Raw genomic sequence first — 19,321 nt, forward strand, 5'->3', positions numbered from 1 at the left:
TTACTTGAAGAAAACTTCATGTACTACACAGACGGACTGAGAGACACAGGTTGATCAAACTCAACATACAATTCTACAGATACTTATTTATCTTTACACTTTCATTTTCACACAGGCCCAGAATTATACATGGCTAGTTACAGAGACCACATTTCCTGACCAAAATTATAACTAATTATCTGACAGAAAAATGTTTCAGAGTTTGCACATTCTAAAAAGTATGAATAGTTTTATATAATTATTTTAAAAGACCTGCTTAGGGCTTCCCTGGTGGCGCAGTGGTTGAGAGTCTGGCTGCCGATGCAGGGGACACGGGTTTGTGCCCCGGTCTGGGAAGATCCCACATGCCGCGGAGTGGCTGGGCCCGTGAGCCATGGCTGCTGAGCCTGCGCGTCTGGAGCCTGTGCTCCGCAACGGGAGAGGCCACAACAGTGAGAGGCCCGCGTACCGCAAAAACAAAACAAAACAAAACAAATCAAAACAAAAAACACCTGCTTAGTAACACTTTTAATAAGTAGCCTTCAGTAAAATATATAAAATTGCATGAAACTGAGACAAACTGTGAAAATATAGGGAATGAAAATAAAGGGCTTTTACAAATTCTAAATGCTCCTTGCTCCCTTCCTATCATTAATAAGTCCATTTTCAGATGACTGAAATTTCCACTATTCATATTATTCTTTAAGGACCTTCATAATATTTTAGGACTTGAAGAAACCATATAAATATTTCTGAGAGTCCAGAACCTTATTTCACAGATAACGGAAAAAAGCCCAGAGAGAATCAGTGACTTGTCCAAAGCTCCACAATGGAAGAGCCAAAGTTAGAATCCAAACGTCTGACTCTTGCTCTTTTTAGATCATGTTACTCATTTGTAAACTGTGATCTCAAACAATTTAGCATTTTGAGGCTTAGTTTCCTGATCTGTAAAATAGGGATAATAATCATGGTGTCAGAGCATAATTAAAAAGTCAATGACATTTTACTGGAGACTCAAAACTTCAACAAATATCATGGATGGGGGTAAGAAACTGTGGAGAAAGTAGATAATACAAGTGTGAAAGTAATTTTCGGTTCCACATGGAGGAACCAAGATGCCCAGAGGCAGTTTAAGCATAATACCTGGAAACAGTTCAGAGGATAAACTACTCACAGGTATACTCCAGATGGTCCTGAAATGTAAAACAATTTTTTACTTTCCCACTTTATTTGGGATACTCTTTATTTTTTTTTGAAATATTTAATCCATTATTCCACCTAAATACCAAAGCCATTGTCCTCAATTGTCAAATGGAGTCAAACCACAGATGGTTTTCTATAAAAATAATTAAAGATAATTATCTCCTCAAAGATAATTTAATGGAATGGCTTATCATTTCATACTTACTGTTTTGCACATATTTAGCTAGTGAAGGTGAGTGGCTATCATGGGAAATTTAGTAAATATGGTAGAGTTTAGATTGATTTTTATAAATCTGGTATATCTTTAGTAAATATAATGCTAGAGTTTAGATTGATTTTTATAAATCTGGTGTATCACAACAATTGAAAATACACAAAAAATTCCCTATATGATAATGCCTTAGATATAGGTATTACATTGCTGAAGTGTATAAGAACTAGGTATCAATAACATTGCAAATCCAGGACCTGGAAGAGTCTGCAGTCTGCAAACCAGACAGAACCAAATTAAGAAAATATATGAGGATCACCCTTATGGAATAGCTGCAAATTTGCACTAATGGATAATATCTATTCTCCCTTAGTGACTTTGAAATATCAGGAGGTATCTATTTTTTTAAATTAAAACATAGTAAAATAGATAATTGCATAAGGAAAGCACATGGCAAATAGAGGATACAAATATTATTTATTTCTATAAGGCCATATAAGGCATCTATACAGTTGATGGAGGTACATGGAGTTAGAGTGAGCATGGATACAGGTAGAAATGACTAAGTCCATTAAAGCTTACAAAAATCTGCATTAAGCTTAACTGTTCCATCCTTTGTGCAGTGCATTCACCTTGCTTTCACTGACACCTTTTTTTGGGACAAAAAATGACACTACATAATGATCAAGGGATCAATCCAAGAAGAAGATATAACAATTGTAAATATATATGCACCCAACATAGAAGCACCTCAACATATAAGGCAAATGCTAACAGCCATAAAAGGGGAAATTGATGGTAACACAATAATAATGGGGGACTTTAATACCCCACTTACATCAATGGACAGAACATCCAGACAGAAAATCAAGAGGGAAACACAGGCCTTAAGAAACACATTAGAGGGACTTCCCCAGTGGTCCAGTGGTTAAGACTCCATGCTTCCACTGCAGAGGGTGCAGGTTTGATCCCTGGTCAGGGAACTAAGATCCCACATGCCACTTGGCATGGCCAAAAAAAAAAAATAAAGACACATTAGATCAGATGGACTTAATTGATAGTTATAGAGCATTCCATCCAAAAGCAGCAGAATACATATTCTTTTCAAGTGCATATGGAACATTCTCCAGGATAGATCACATGCTCAGCCATAAAACAAGCCTCGATAAATTTAAGAAAATTGAAATCATATCAAGCATCTTTTTCTACCACAAGGCTATGAGATTAGAAATCAAATACAAGAAAAAAATTGTAAAAAAACACAAGCATGTGGAGGCTAAACAATATGCAACTAAACAAACCAATGGATCACTGAAGAAATCAAAGAGGAAATCAAAAAATACCTAGAGACAAATGTAAATGAAAACACGACAATCCAAAACCTATGGGACACAGCAAAAGCAGTTCTAAGAGGGAGGTTTATAGCAATAAAATCTTACCTTAGGAAACAAGAAAAATCAAATAAACAACCTAAAACCAAAAGCAGCTAGAGAAAGAACAACAGCCAAAACCCAAAGTGAGTAGAAGGAAAGAAATCATAAAGATCAGAGCAGAAATAAATGAAATAGAGATGAAGGAAATAATAGAAAAGATCAATTAAACTAAAAACTGGTTCTTTGAAAAGACAAACAAAATTGATAAACATTTAGCCAGACTCATCAAGAGAAAAAGGGAGAGGACACAAATCAATAAAATTAGAAGTGAAAAATGAGAAGTTACAACCAACACCACAGAAATACAATGGATCATAAGAGATTACTACAAGCAACAATATGCCACTAAAATCGACAACCTAGAAGAAATGGACAAAATCTTAGAAAGGTACCATCTTCCAAGACTGAACCAGGAAGAAATAGAAAATATCAACAGACTGATCACAAGTACTGAAATTAAAACTGTGATTAAAAAACTTCCAACCAACAAAAATCCAGGACCAGATGGCTTCACAGGCAAATTCTATCAAACAATTAGAGAAGAGCTAAGCCCTGTCCTTCTCAAATTCTTCCAAAAAATTGCAGAGGGAGGAACACTCCCATGCTCATTCTATGAGGCCACCATCACCCTGATACCAAAACCAGACAAAGATATCACAAAAAAAGAAAATTACAGGCCAATACACTGATGAACATAGATGCAAAAATCCTCAACATGCAGCTCAATATATATATAAAAAAAAAAGGAATCAAAAATTGGGCAGAAGATCTAAAGAGACATCTCTCCAAAGAAAACATACAGATGGCCAACAGGCACATGAAAAATGCTCAACATTGCTAATTATTAGAGAAATGCAAATCAAAACTACAATGAGGTACCACCTCACACCAGTCAGAATGGGGATCATCAAAATGTATACAAACAATAAATGCTGGAGAGGGTGTGGAGAAAAGGGAACCCTCCTACACTGTTGGTGGGAATGTGAATTGGTACACCACTATGGAGAACAGTATGGAGGTTCCTTACAAAACTAAAAATAGAGCTACCATATGATCCTGCAATCCCACTCCTGGGCGTATATCCAGAGAAAACTATAACTCGAAAGGATACATGTACCCCAATGTTCATAGTAGCACTATTTACAGTAGCCAAGACATCAAAGCAACCTAAATGTCCATCAACAGCTGAATGGATAAAGAAGTTTTGGTACATATATACAATGGAATATTACTCAGCCATAAAAAGAATGAATGCCATTTGCAGCAACATGGATTTACCTAGAGATTATCATACTAAGTGAAGTAAGTCATACAGAGAAAGGTAAATATCATAGGATATCACTTATATGTGGAATCTTAAAAAAAAATGATACAAGTGAACTTATTTACAAAACAGGAACAGACTCACAGTCATAAAAAACAAACTTATGGTTACCAAAGGGAAAAGGTTGTGGGTGGTAAATTAGGAGCTGGGATTAACACATACACATTATTATATAGAAAAAAATAATCAACAAGGACCTATTGTTGGGAGCCAAGAAGTTTTCGCCATTAGAAGATGGCCGACACCCTGCTTCTCTTCCTGATTTATGAGATAGAAGTTCGCGCCTAAAATGAAAGCCCGCGCACGCAGCACCAATGATGATTAGCCAAGTACTTCCCTCATTCTGAATCCCGCCCCCCTTTCTCTGCAGTGTATAAATACAGCTACCGCAGCAATAAAAGTTTGAGGCTTGATCAGGATTTTGTCTTGCCTCCATTCTTTCGCGTCTCCTGCCCTTCCCCCTTTTTTTCAACCCCCACAGGTTCCTCCTCAGACTCACAAGGATTTGTCCTGCTGGTCGGGACTCCCGGGGACGCCCGGGGCCGTACACAACCTATTGTGTAGCACAGGGAACTCTACTCAATATTCTGTAATAGCCTATATGGTAAAAGAATATGAAGTAGATATATATATATAGATAGATAGATATAGATAGATCTGAATCATTTTGCTGTACACCTGAAACTAACACAATATTGTAAATCAACTATACCCTAATATAAAATAAAAAATTTTTTTAAATAAGAAATTTGGGGGCAAATGCAGTAAGTGGTACCATTCTTCTTCTTGTGTTTACTTTTATGCTTCTTGATTTTGCATTATACACTGATACTCGTTTGTATAACATGGTTATTTTAATTTACTTCTCACATCTGCATCAGAATAGCCTTTTCTTTTGATGAAGATTGATATATTAAGACAAAGTGGTCTCAGGTTTTCTAGCAACTGTTGTTCAAATGTCAGATTTTAGTTAGGCACAGAATGTTTAATGCATTTCTTTAACTTGAGCTACTATTGTACGTAATAAGCTGCTACTAAATCCTTTCAATACCAAAACCTAAAAAGTATTCATGCCTATTCATTTTATTTTTCATATAGTTGCCTAGTACATCTGATGTAGGGTCTATTTTCCATGCCCTGTGGTTGTAGGTCAAGCTACATTAACTGCCTTGGAATTTCTGAACTATAATATCAACTACCAGATGTATATAACCTAAAAAACTTCTCTGTTGTACAGAAGTTAATGCCTCAATCTAAAATCCAGCTCAGTACTGTCAGACATCTCTTTCAGGATATTCTGTTTTGCTCTTTATTTGTGTGTTGTCCTCAGACCTCTTTTTTTCCAGTTCACAAGTTAACCATGCCTTATCTACTTAAATCTTTCACTGAATTTTTAATTTTAAGAAATATAAAGCATTCAGTTTTAGATGTACTTTTGCACATCTGTCTATTCATTTCCCTTGTATCAATTCCAGTTTTAGCCACCTAAATTTTGAAATACTTATTTCATAGTCTCAAATTTTCTTTCAACTTAGTTTTTCTAAAGACACAAATCCTTTTATTTGTGTGTTGGGAAAATCTGCCCTAGGATGGTTATTTCCCTTTTTGGTGTACCCCTCATTGAGAAATCATTATTTTAAAAATAGTTTTACATTTTTCTTTGTGCTGGGTTCCCTAAGGGTTGCAGTGATGCAGGTATTATTTTTACATTAATTTCTTAGTTAATTCCTGAACGATGTAATTATCTAAATATAATCATTACACCTATTCTTAAGTGCAGGCCGGTCCCCCCTCCCCTAAACCCAACTTTTTCTAGGTAGAGACACATCTCCTTGTCATTTCCCTGGCTTATGGGTGGGTGGTTGATTTAGTTCTGTTTGTCAGTGAATTGGCAGACCTTTTAAGCTTCTGGGTTATGCAAAATTCTCAGCTGCAGGTCATTGCCTCAAATGGCTCCATGGACAACTTTCTTGTCCTCAGATGAACGTTAAAACCTCATGCAATGGTAAGGCCCTCTTCTAACTAAATTTCCTGTGAGTGGCTACAACATCCACTTGGTTTCATTTTCATTTTTGTCAATGATAACAAACAAAAAAGTACATAGTGCGTTCAAAAACAAAAATTAAAGAGAATTCCTTTTCTCTCTCTTTTTAAACTCAGTTATGTATTTCTCTTTTATTGTTGTATTTATATTCTATCCAATATTTCTTTGTGTTAGAGAGGGAAGGTGACCATGTTAATTTAAATTTCTATGTTGCTTGATCCAAAAGTCAATGGAAATGCTTTCAGTGGGAAGGGGATTTTACTGCAATCAGCCAAGGGTAGAATTAATACAGGTGAGTGGGGTTCATATAGAAAATATATAAGCAAAAGACTGTCATCTCATTAAACAAGGGCCTCATAGAGACTCTCATCTCATTGAACAAGGGCCATCTCTGCGTATATTCCTTCCTAAATCAGTCTAAAGGGCACCACTAGCCCTGTATTTCCTAACAACAGCTAAGATTACCTAAAAAGAATTCACTGTTTGTCCTAATATTTTAAGAAACATAAAAGGAAAGGAGTCAAGATAATAATAGCTCTTTCTTCTCATAACCCTGCTTACCAATGGATTTTAGAAATTGTTACTGTCGGTTTTGAAACTGAAACTCTAAGTGTCTATGTAGACATGGTCACTTTTTCTCTTTCTTTAATTTTTGTATACCTCATTTATTTTCATCTAATGTCACTGACTAGCCTATTCAGTACAATGTTGAATAAAAATAGTCATTCCTCTGCTTAAAGTTCTCTAACTGCACTTCATTCTCCAGGGTGGGGGAAGGAGCATAGCATAACGACTAAGAGTATCGCCATGGCAATTGAGCATGGTAAATTGAAAGATTCCTTGCCAAGAGGGGTAATGAGAATAAGAATGTGTCTTTAAAGGAGCTAGACTGAGGACTGCTTAGTAGATCCAAACAAGAACAAAGAGCACTTTTAGTTAATTGTTTGAATGACTAGAGGGACTTGGGAGGGTGCCTTAGTTTACTACTGCGAAACAAAAGAGCCTAAAACTTAGCACTTTAAAAACAACAACAATCATTTATTATCTTATGGTTTCTGTGAATCAGGAATTCAGACAGGCACACAGTGGAGAGAGCTTATTTCTGCTCCATAGTATCTGGAGCTTTAGTTGGAAGACTTGAAGGCTGGCGATAGAGAGGGGTGGGAAAGGGAGAGAAACTGGAATCATCTAAAGGCTGGAGTGAGCCTAGAGTATCTGCTTCCAAGGTGGTTCACATGGCAGGCAGGTCGGAACCAGCACAGTGAATCATCTCTAGCTGGGCCTCTCTACGGGGCTCACTGAGTATCCTCAAAACGTGGATCACTTGCAACAAATGATCCAAGAGGGAGAGCAAAGCAGAAGCTATCGTTTTAACTACTAGCCAGATTGCCACTCAGAAGCTATTCACCCTAGCCTCAGAAGTCAAATAGTGTAACTTCTGACACATTCTGTTATTATTACGGAAATCACTACCTCCACATTCAAGAGGAGGGAAATTAGCTTCACCTATGGCTGGGAGGAATGCCAATGAATCTGTGGATATATCTTAAAAACTGTCACAGGTGGGAACATGTCAAAGAAGGATTTGTGATTCTGTTTGTTATGCAGTATGCAATGAAAAGCCCTTCTTGAACCTATAATATACTCAGCAAAATCTGCATTCTTTGATAAGTTGTGGGATTTTTTTTTGGTGGGGGGTATCTAGATTCTATATGAGAAATGTAAAGATGTACAAAATCCTGCATAATATTGCACTCAAACTTCAGACAGAGTCAGTCCAAGGTACAACTGACTTATATGGTTGCCTTTCAGGATTCAGATTTTGCTATCATATCTAGCCTCACCTCTCTTTGCTACTCACCTTACACTATAAGTAATTAAAGCTTCATGGTCAAAGAAGCAAACAAAATAAAACATGTTTTCCCTTTGTCATCTGGGCATTTGCACAGGCTGCTGTCTTTATACAGAATTCTCCCCCACTTTTTCCACCTGGTTAACTACAACTCATCCTTTAACCTTTATCCCAGATGTTAATTTCCTCCCATAACCCTTCCCTCTGCCTTAGGTCAGGTTCCCAGGTAAAAACACTCTGACATGGAAATTTGCATGTGGAGGTTTATTAGGAAGTGCTCTCAGGATCAAAATCTGAAAAAGTATGGGGAAAGCAGGATTGGATACAAATTGTGCGGTGATGTCATTGTGTCAGAGGCCTCAGATAATTCTACAGAAACTTGCAATGGCCAGAGACTGATGCAAAGAGGACAGGTTTTCATACTCTTCTACTCTACATTGAACTGCTCCAGGGAAGGACATATAAATTTGGAAAAGAAAGCTCCCTTTGGCCAAGGGCAAGTCCGCGAAATGCTCTCAGCTGTGAGCTGTTGGTTGCCAACACTCCCAGCAGATTGCTGTCTCAGTCCTGATGGGTATATCTTGGTGGCACACCACGGCATCCATCGCTGCTTCCCTGCCTCTACCCATTCCGGTTACTTGTGCCTCCTTATAACACACTATATTTTCCCTTCATAGAACTCTTACACTATTTGTGATTGCTGGCTTATTTCATTTAATCATAAGCTTTCAAGACAATGCCCAGCATCTACACCAGACTCTTGTACATGAAGGTACTTGGTAAATATTGCTTAAATAAAGGTGGATGAGTGAAGTCATATTGGAGCTGAGATTGTGAGAGGAATAGGAGTTTGCCTGCGAACAAGAAAGGGAGGGCACAGTAGGCAGAGGAGACAGTAAGTAGTTCCAGTGGCATGAAAGCAAGACATATTCAGAAAACTATAAATAAAATAGATCAGTGTGGCTGAAATAAGATGAGAAATGAAGAAACAGCAGACAAAAAGGTTGAAGAGTCGGACGAGGGTCAGACAGGAATGGCCTTGTAAACTAGGTAAAAGGATTTATATTTATCCTGTAAAAACTCCACTGAAGATAGCTTTTCGAAAAAGTACCAGTTATCATATCTTCATAAATAATAAAACACAACTTGCGTTCCTTCTCTTTACCTATGTTTTTGCTCTATGCTCTCTATGCTATTAATATTCAACACATGCACAAACACAAGATCAGATGTAGGGCAATAGACGTCAATCCAGCACTACTCCGTTTGAGTGGCAAACATACCTAACAATGTACCTTGTATTTTTCACGGACTTTAGTGAAATTATTTGGGTCAGTTCACAATGACATATGAACTTGTTATTCCAACCAAATGTCAATGTGATATTGGAATGCTAATTTATGTAAGCAGATTTGTGTCAATGTCACCCTGAAACAAAAGCACTTCTATTGCCATGCCAACAAAAATTGTCAAAACAACAAGAAAAACAATAACGAAACCTCCAAACCTGCTTCTGAATAAAATTTCCTCGGCAGATAGTTATTTGGATTAGGTGTTAGAAATTTGTCAACTGGACGCCATTTGATTAGCAATAACTTTAGGGATATTAAATTCAAACAAATTTTTTTAAAAAATGTGATAAACCAATTGAATCTTATCCCCAAGGTATTTATTTGTATTAAAATAATCGCTATATGCACATAAAATTTACATAAAAATAAGATCAAAATGACAAATATTTGAGCAAATGCACAGCTTCTAGCAGAAATAAACCATGTTCAAGAAACAGAATATATTGTGATTTCCTTGTTGAATTAAAAAATGCAATCTTAGTAATGATTAAAAGTCAGGGCATTTTAGGGCTATAAAGGACTTTAAGGGTAGTTCAATCCAACTCTTATTTTAAAGATGTGGAAATTGAGGCCTTGAAATACAAATTGTCTCGTTTAAGACCATGTAAGTTCATAGCAAATCTAGTTAGTTTTTGAATTCTGAATCTGAATCCAGTTGTCTTACCTATTTCCACATTGTTTTCTAGCTTGCTTTTGTAAATAGTTAAGTAAATAAGGGCTCATTCCAAAGGACAGTTTGCTAGTTTTAGCTGGGTTATTTTAGCTGTAACCTATTTTAAAATAAAAATTATAGCAATTAGGCATTCCCACTCATGATGCAGTCATTGAAGCAAAATTGCTAATCCATAGTTGACATGGGTCAAAGTTAATTAGAATTTTGCCAGTTTTTGATATGATACATTTCATAGTGTGCCAAATAGAAAGTACATTGATAATGCTAAGCATGCAAGTATGTTTTACAGGCATTGACTTAATTTAATCAGGGTGCAGAAGCCATGAGACCTTTATTTAAATACAGAGATTTAAAACCCTCTTGCCTTCATTCCCCAAAGCTTCAAACTATTCTGTAATGTTCTATTGTCATGCTTTTAAAAATTATGCCTGCTTAATCTAGGAATAAATAACTTCCTCTATCACAGGTCAAATTCACCTGGTTCTAAGGTCACTATCTTTTACTGTAACCATAATGTATGAAAAATGTTTAACTACAAATCAAACACCTAGGAGACAACTGAATGTAGTTGCTAACAAGTGTAAATTATAGCTAGCAGAAGCAATGACCTCAAATTAGCATAAACAGCAGGTTGTTGTATAATACCCATGGAACTTTGGGAGACTAAAGATCTAGACATGACACACTAGCTTTCAAAAACACAAGGTAAAGGTTGAGATTGTTCCCTGGATTATATAATGTTTTAACCAAATGACATGTATAATGTCTGGTATTATTTAACATGCACAGTACAGACCTGCTGTCATCCTCATGGTGTGGGACCAGATGATATAAAAAGGCTAGTATTAGAAAAGGTTCTTAATGACGATTTTAGGAGAAAATTAAGTTTCTAGAACTGTAGATTTGTTTTCAGTCCTTCTGAGGGGTAATGCCTACTGAAATATATGTGAAATGAATGGGAATTTTTGAAAGTGAGTGAGCTAAATATGAATACGTGAGTGTAACATCTGAATGATTGTAGCAGCAGACTCACTGAAAATCTAGGTGAATGTGCACGGGCTGTCAGAGCCAAACATTCATTATACTGTATCAGGAATAATTTGTGTAAACTCTTTAATTGGTGAGCAGCTTCCTAATTCCTCATCTATCCAAGATTCCTGATGAAATAACCTATTATATTGGTATCTTCCATGTTAGAACTTTACTGATGAGGACTTGGAGACACAAAGACAAGTTATCAGGGGAGGATCCATGGTGATGGTGGAGGTGGTAGCAGTAGTAGTAGTAGTAGCAGCAGTAGTAGTAGTGGTGGTTTTTTGCGGTACGCGAGCCTCTCACTGCCGTGGCCTCTTGCGTTGCGGAGCACAGGCTCCGGACGCGCAGGCTCAGCGGGCTCACGGGCTCAGCCGCTCCACGGCATGCGGGATCTTCCCGGACCGGGGCAAGAACCCGTGTCCCCTGCATCGGCAGGCGATTTCTCAACCACTGCGCCACCAGGGAAACCCAGTAGTGGTGTTTTTGATACATGGTGAAAGTGTAATATTTTAATCTTCTTAAACGGATTTTGAGTTTTGAGTGATTGCTTTTACTTTCTGAGAAACAGCTTGCAATGTTTGGCTTGTTAAATCCAAAGAAAATTAAAGCAAAGAGCAAGGCTAACCTTTAAAGGAGATTTTTTTAATGAGGACGTTTGATAGTGTTTGTTCTTATTCACATTCAGTTATTTCAGCCTCCTTTTTCTTAGATCTTTCACTTAATATTTAGAATATCATGTAATAGTTATAGTCAGATTTGAAAGGTCTTTAAATTTACTTGAAGCAAACAAATGCAATTGAGGCATTTGTTGCAGTTTGAAGTCGTTTACTCTGTGGTATGTGTGTATATGTGTGTTTTAAATATCTTCTAGGTGTTCTATGCCTTAAGGCCATTGTATTCTGAAATTTCATCTCATTCTTGGAACCCATACTTCTTTTGATTAATGATGAACACAGCACAGTCACTGGATACCTTAAGGACTTTTCTGTTTTCCCACTCATTTGTTAATTTAATTAAGAAACATTTATTGAGTGCTACTATGTATCAAGAACTGGTTTAGGAGACGAAAATTCCCTAGTGAATAAGACAGATCCTGCCCTCTTGGAATTAAGAGTCTAGTGGAGATCCAAAGAGGCAATTTACAACAAAGAGTGGCGAGATTTGTAATGTGGAAAGTACAGAGTGTCATAAGGCTGCAGGATGTTGTCTAAATGAATCCTATATAATAAGATGGAGTTAGGCAGAGCAGCAGGGCCTGAAGGGCTTCAAATTTTGAAGGGCCTAGAGATGTGAGAGAGCATGGCCTGCTCTGATAAGTGAAAATGATAAATGTGCCCAGAAGATAGAGTGTGAAAGGGTAGCGGTGAGAGGTATGGCCCGAGAAATGCAGGGGTCAGAGTATACTGTGGTATATTGAGACCTTTAAACTATTACAAATTTTAAACAGGTGATGGATAATCAGATTTAAATTTTAGGAAAAAAAAAATTCTTGCTGTAGTTTCAAGACTGGATTAGAGGCGAGCAAATCTGAAGACAGGTAAAACCAGTTAGGAAGCTATTACAATAATTCAAGAGCAGAAAAACTAATGGCCCATATTATGGACATAGGTGGAGGATAGAGAGATATGTAAGGTTGGAAAAGAGGGTTGAGAAATAGAATAGATAGACTTTTTGTGATTGATTGAAACTGGAGAATGATATAATATGCAGACAAACCATTGCAGAATTATCCCTGTGAGGGAGAGGAAAGAAAGTTGTAAAATTTGGGGGATCTGAAGGTCAAGAAAGTATTCTTGAGATAAAAGAAACTTAAGAATCCTACCCAGGGCTTCCTTGGTGGCGCAATGGTTAAGGATCCACCTGCCAATGCAGGGGACATGGGTTCGAGCCCTGGTCCGGGAAGATCCCACATGCCACGGAGGAACTAAGCCTGTATGCCACAACTACTGAGCCCACGTGCCACAACTACTGAGCCCACGAGCCACAACTAGTGAAGCCTGTGCGCCTAGAGCCTGTGCTCCACAGCAAGAGAAGCCACCACAATGAGAAGCCCACTCACTGCAACGAAGAGTAGCCCCTGCTGACCGCAAGTAGAGAAAGCCCATGTGCAGCAATGAAGACCCAATGCAACCAAAAATTAATTAATTAAAAAAAAAAAAAAAGAATCCTACCCAGATTGCTATCCCCAGGCTCAAATTGATTAGATGTATTTGGCTTATAATCAAGGATTGAATTGCTTTAAATTTTTACAAAATAATTAAAACCAACACTTGTGTTCAGAAATCAGATCAGTCCAATACTACAGATATTATTGTATTATAACCATCATTAATTCATAGTAACTCTAATTCCGGAGTGCTTATGGATATGACAAAATAATTATATAGAGGGCCACTAAAATTTTTTACTAATAGAAAAATAAACATGGTTATTTCACAGAATCTTGCTAAGTAAGAATCTTTAAGCAGAGCTACATTGAGCTGTAGAAGATGGAGCGAGAAGAGAGGTGGTGTCACCGTTTTAATTTGACCTTTTCTAGCTGGCTTATTTCCTGAGGACCTTCTCTCAGTCTCCCCTTCCAATCTGTACCATATCACTTTTCACTCTGGTGCTGATGCTTTTCCTCCTGTCTTGACTACTCTTAACTCTGTATCTATATTACAGAGTTCTTCCATTTAAGCCATTCAGGTGACTAGGCTGGTAGGTTTTCCTGATCACACAGTGTTTGGCTGACTGCCTTCTGAGGGCAGCCAGTACCTGTGATCTGTGATCTGTGAAGGTTACCTAGATGCCTCCAGTGGCCTCAAACTTTGATTATTTTGCCTAACTGAATTAAGTCACTTTACAGAAAAGCTTTAATACATATTTTTAGCCTTACCTCACATTCCTCCCTGTTCAGAATTGCTTTTCTAAGCTCCACATTCTTTACCCATGGCTTTGCTTGCATTTTTTTTTCCATATTCTAAAATTTGTCAATTCTATATGTTGAAATTTTACTGATTTTTCAAGAGAAATATCAACTGTAATACCTCCAAGAAAGCTTTCCTGATCTCATCAATTAAAAGATTAAAAAATCAAAGGTAATTAGCCCTTGAGCAAATAGTTATCATATGCACATATATCTTTAATTTAAATCCACAGTAATGCATTTCACACAGACTCTGGAGCTTCAAATGCATCAAAATGTATTTAAGAGCATTCAAATCATTTATAGTGATGAATCTTGCTTTTAAACACAGCTTTCCACTTAACCTCGTTTTTTTGGTGCATTGTAGGTTACAGCTACAGTTGAAGGGGTGTGAAAAGGTTGTGCTGTTTTAAACACACTTCATTGTCCTAATACCTCACAAGTATTCCTGCCCTTTCTGCCTACTCCCCATGGATTATATTTCCTTTTTATTCATTCAGGTACTTATTATGCACTCCCAGTTACTAATCTCACACACACATAGATTTATGAGGTCTTTCTATAGTAAAAGAGAACCCAACTCACATTTAAGAGGCACCAATTTTGAGCCTGCTTTAAATTCAGACAACGCTTGAACCAGTCTGAGAAAACATATAATTCATCTAAGTTACATGTCTTTCATGAATACAAATCTTCTTACCCAGTGAACCAGTTTTAAAATCAGAAATTTTAAAAGTTCTGATTCTCCAATGATTAGTTGGATCCATCCAAAGATACTATTGGAGATGCTTGTTAAAAATATTCACATCACAATAAGTAGAATTAAACTGATATATTTCTTCAATGATGTTACCACAGTTTTGGTTTTGGTGTTTGGTTTTCATTACTGTTCGTTGGGCTTTACATTTATTCATCTATTTATTCCTTCTAGATCTCCTACTGGTCCTCTTGGTTTCAGTGCCAACCAAAGGAAGGAGGAAGCAGGGGAGATGTTGCTCTCACCAAGAATAGCACAACCTGTCATTGAATTATCCTGACTACATTTCCTGTCCACAAACTGGTGTTCCTTCGAGCTAACCCGAACAATGGCATTCTGACCGCTCCATGTCATTAACTACTGAACTTTCCTCCCAAATAATTCAGCACCTCATCCTTATCAGGGTGATTTAGCCCTGAGGATTGCCTTAGTAACATTTTTATCCAGAGTCCCTACAGATGCCCTTATTTCTATGACCTGGTTTGGCATGATTTAATTAGGACTGCTTCGATAAGTTGTAGGTGAGCTATGCAAACATGATCTTCAGTTTAGCTGATACTTAGTCAAACTGAGTATTTCGCATTTGATGAACTTTCTGATATATGCTTTCAGTGAGAAGAAAATAGCACCTGTATTTGAAAGTGTTATTTTCTTTAACATACAGATATGGTCTTCAGATGAATAGCCCAGGGTCTTAGCTCTTTTGATGAGACTTTACATTATATGACAATAGGAGATCATAGTTTTAAAAGCCTATTGGATCATACAGAAGTTTTATATATTTTTTCCATGACTAAAATGGGAGAAATAAGCTTTTTACAAAGTTAAGGGATAACTGGCTCTTCTAATTTTGTTAATCTGAGCAGAACCAACACTAAACTCACTTTCTAGCTTGCATATTAAGAAATTGCTACACCTGATCTTAAACTGGATCTCTGACAAATTTATATCTTCTGTCAAAGCATATGCTTTCTGATGATTTTTTAATCTTTATTTATTCTCTGTAAGCTAATGTAAAGCTAATTGTTTCTTGGGACTTGAATGACAGATTGATGGGGCTTTATCTAGAAGTACTGAAAAATAAGAAGATTCCTTATTGAATCTCCATGTCAACATTAATAGAGAAAGTCTTCATGAAAGCTATATATAAACAGAATCTGAGGGCTAAATGGTGGTGGCAAACAGGGAAAATTCAAAGAAATGTTACTCCTGTCATATTCCTGTGGTCAGAGTTTGTATTACCTGTATATTACTATTTTTTAACTTTTATTTTTTAAAGAAGAATTCTTATGATATAGAGTAGTGGTTTTCAAACTTTAGTGTGCCAAAGAATCACCTAGGATGCTTATTAAAATATATAAGGAGTGTGTATATATATATATATATATAAAGTTTATACACCTTTATTTAAAATTTCTTTTACTGGGCTCAGGAATGTATGTTTAAATATAATTCAGTGGATAATTTGGGGTGTAGTATAGAGAAAAGGCTGTACTGAGCCTTTGAATCAGGAGTCATATAGTGGGAGGCCCAAGGGGGACAGGTTTGCTCTCTGATAGGCACTAAATCATGAATTTCCTAGAGCTGTGCTTCATTATTCAACTCTATAGGTCATTCATGTATTTAGTGGAATTTCCTTAAAGAATCTAGTGAAAAACTTAGTATTATTTCTCAGTGTTTTGATGAGATTTTATCCCTTTCTGTGTCTTCACTGGTATATTTTTTGGAAGTTTGGGGAAGACTGAGTCAAGGATGGCTAATCAGATGCTATTTTAATCAGATTCTCATCTCTGTTCCTCTGAAGGTCCTTTCAAGATCACTTCAGGTAAAAACATGACTTATAAGCTGAGCAGACTGATAATGAAGGTCTCTTTGCACCTCTTTATAAAGTTGCAGAAAATCATTCAACCCTTTTCTGAAGGTCAAGCATCGTGCTGAGGAAATGATTGATTTCCACTGCTTCATCAGGGAGGTTTGAAGCCTGGAATAAGGAATCACTCAACCTAAGTGTTTCGGAGTCAGCCTCATATTTATTCCCATAACTTTCTTTTACACCACATCATCATTCAGTGATGCCAGCCATGCTTTGAAGTACTCCTCTGATGATTCCTGAGAGCAAGTGTCTAGTAGGTAAGGAATTTGAACTGACTTAAAGCACAACCCCAAAGTTATGTGGATGTTTCAATGTTTTAATCTGTTGCTGCTGAAGAAAAAGCTTAAACACTAAATGTGGCTTCATTCCATAGTTTCTAATATGTTTAATCAAGAGTGCATTAATTTATTCATAAATCATTTAATTTTTGTTACGGCAAAAATTCTTTAAGTGTGAATTGAGGATCATTTATTAATTAAATCTGCTATATGGTTAAGCAGATACCCTTCTTTGGTAGCTCTTAAATGCTTTGACCATCTTATGGTCTATAAATTGAAGGAATAAAATCTTGCTTGAAAGAAACAAGATCTCAAACATAAGATAAGCATAGCATGACAATAAGTGAATAAGAGCATTGTACAGATTTAGCAAAACTTTTGGTGCAACTTGTCTGTTAAATCATGTTCAACTTAATAAATTAAACATATTTTAATTATATATTCAACTGGGTAAAGATATTTGTTTTTTTAAAAATTTAACTCAAGGAGTGGTAGATTAATTTCCTTTCATCACAAAAGAAAAATGTTTAGAATTCTAGAGAATTATAGGATTTTTCTTAAAGTCTACTGAAGCATTAACTCCAAAAATAGAGTTTTGCTGCTTTAAAGCTATTCCTCCCACCCACTGCACACACCTTTCAAATCAATATACAATCAACAAGGAGTTTTATAATAGACCAATCTCATCAGTGTTGAAGACCTATTCAGGAAAATAACACGTATTCTTAATTATCTTCACAAGTATTCAGTATTCTTTCATGCAGCAGCAAGATATGTTGATGTTTCCTCCTCTATTTCACATTTTTTTGCACTTGCTAACAATTTCAAGTCACCACTTCCCTCCTAGAAATTTTGGAACATTGATGCCTCCTGAAGTTTTAATGAACTCTATACATCTATTTTTCTACTTGCAGATTATATGTATACTAAGTGGAATTTTCAGTCTATTACTTTATCCAAATATTTTCTACCTCTTGCCATTTTCTATCATTGAGACATACATAGATGCACTTTTATTTTATCACTTATAATATTAGATCTAAAATCTTTATTGCATGACATAATTTTATTAATCCCACATAGCTTTCTAAAAGCATTATTCTCTTTATTGCAAACAATCTAGTCAGAGATTCTCTTTCTCATAGATATACATATGAGGAAAATATATGTGTATATATTTCAAGGGTATCATACTTGGCAATTTCTATGTCTTCATCTCCCATTTTCTTGCTCACATGCCTGGAGACAGTCATTTATAAACATGTTATTTTTAAAAATTTAGATGATATATGTGATTGTATATTGTTGAGAAATAAATAGCATCAATATATAATATTTGCATTTAATGAAGGGAACGGTACAGTCATAAGTATATTTTGTTAATGTTTTAAATTAATAGAAATGTATATATTCATAACAAAAAAGATGGGAAAGATTTATACCAACATCTCCAGATGGAGAGAATACAGATCACTATTAATTTCTTAATTATGTTTACATATTTTTAAAAAAACTTCTACCATGGGCGTGTGTGACTTTTATAATAAGCCAGCACTCTGAGAATGTTGCTGCTCTTCTATACTTGTGCTTATTCTGGGCACTAATATAAAGAATGGTCCAGAGAATCCAGAAATTCAGTATTTCAAAGTATTCTTGGTTTCTTTATTTGGGATCGTTATAAAGACCACAAAAGGATCTTTAGAGATGAATTTTAAAACATTAAAAACTATACACACTTTTGATAGTATTAACCTATGAAATAGATGACTAAAAGACATATGAAAGATATTAGTATCTGTCTGCAGCTCCTCCTCTCTGACAAATTGGTGATAATACATCACCTGTATGCTGTATATGGAGTAGTTTTTGTTCATTCTGGAAACTGTATCTTTAACATATGCCTTAACTCTAAGTTTCTTGCTTGTCACATCAGCAGCCAAAAGAGTTTGTGGACATTGTTAAAGCAAAATATTAAGGTGGTACGATACAGTAAATAAATTGCTTTCTAGAAAAGGACTCACTTCCCTGTAAATTGCTTGGCATATTCTCTCTGCTTGCATTTCAAATGAATAGAAATGGCTGAGTGATACTGCAGCTCTCTTTATAACATGCATGCTTATATCATTATGAGTTATTTCTTGGAATCTGAACATCATATGTAGCATTATGGTATTTTCTGTCTTTTTGACAGCAGCAGCTTGAATGTTTATTTACTTCATGCTCAATATTGTGTGGGCTACCTGAGGACCACATGACTACACATAAAAAAAATTGTTTTTGTGGAACAGCGAGTTCATTGCTTTTTAGCTTTCTCTTTCACAGAAAACTTTTTCAACTAAAACATGATTTTTATTCACTTATGTAATACTTTTTATTTATTCATCTTTTGAGTTATTATA

This window comes from Pseudorca crassidens, chromosome 7, assembly GCF_039906515.1.
Source record: "Pseudorca crassidens isolate mPseCra1 chromosome 7, mPseCra1.hap1, whole genome shotgun sequence".
Taxonomy (NCBI): domain Eukaryota; kingdom Metazoa; phylum Chordata; class Mammalia; order Artiodactyla; family Delphinidae; genus Pseudorca; species Pseudorca crassidens.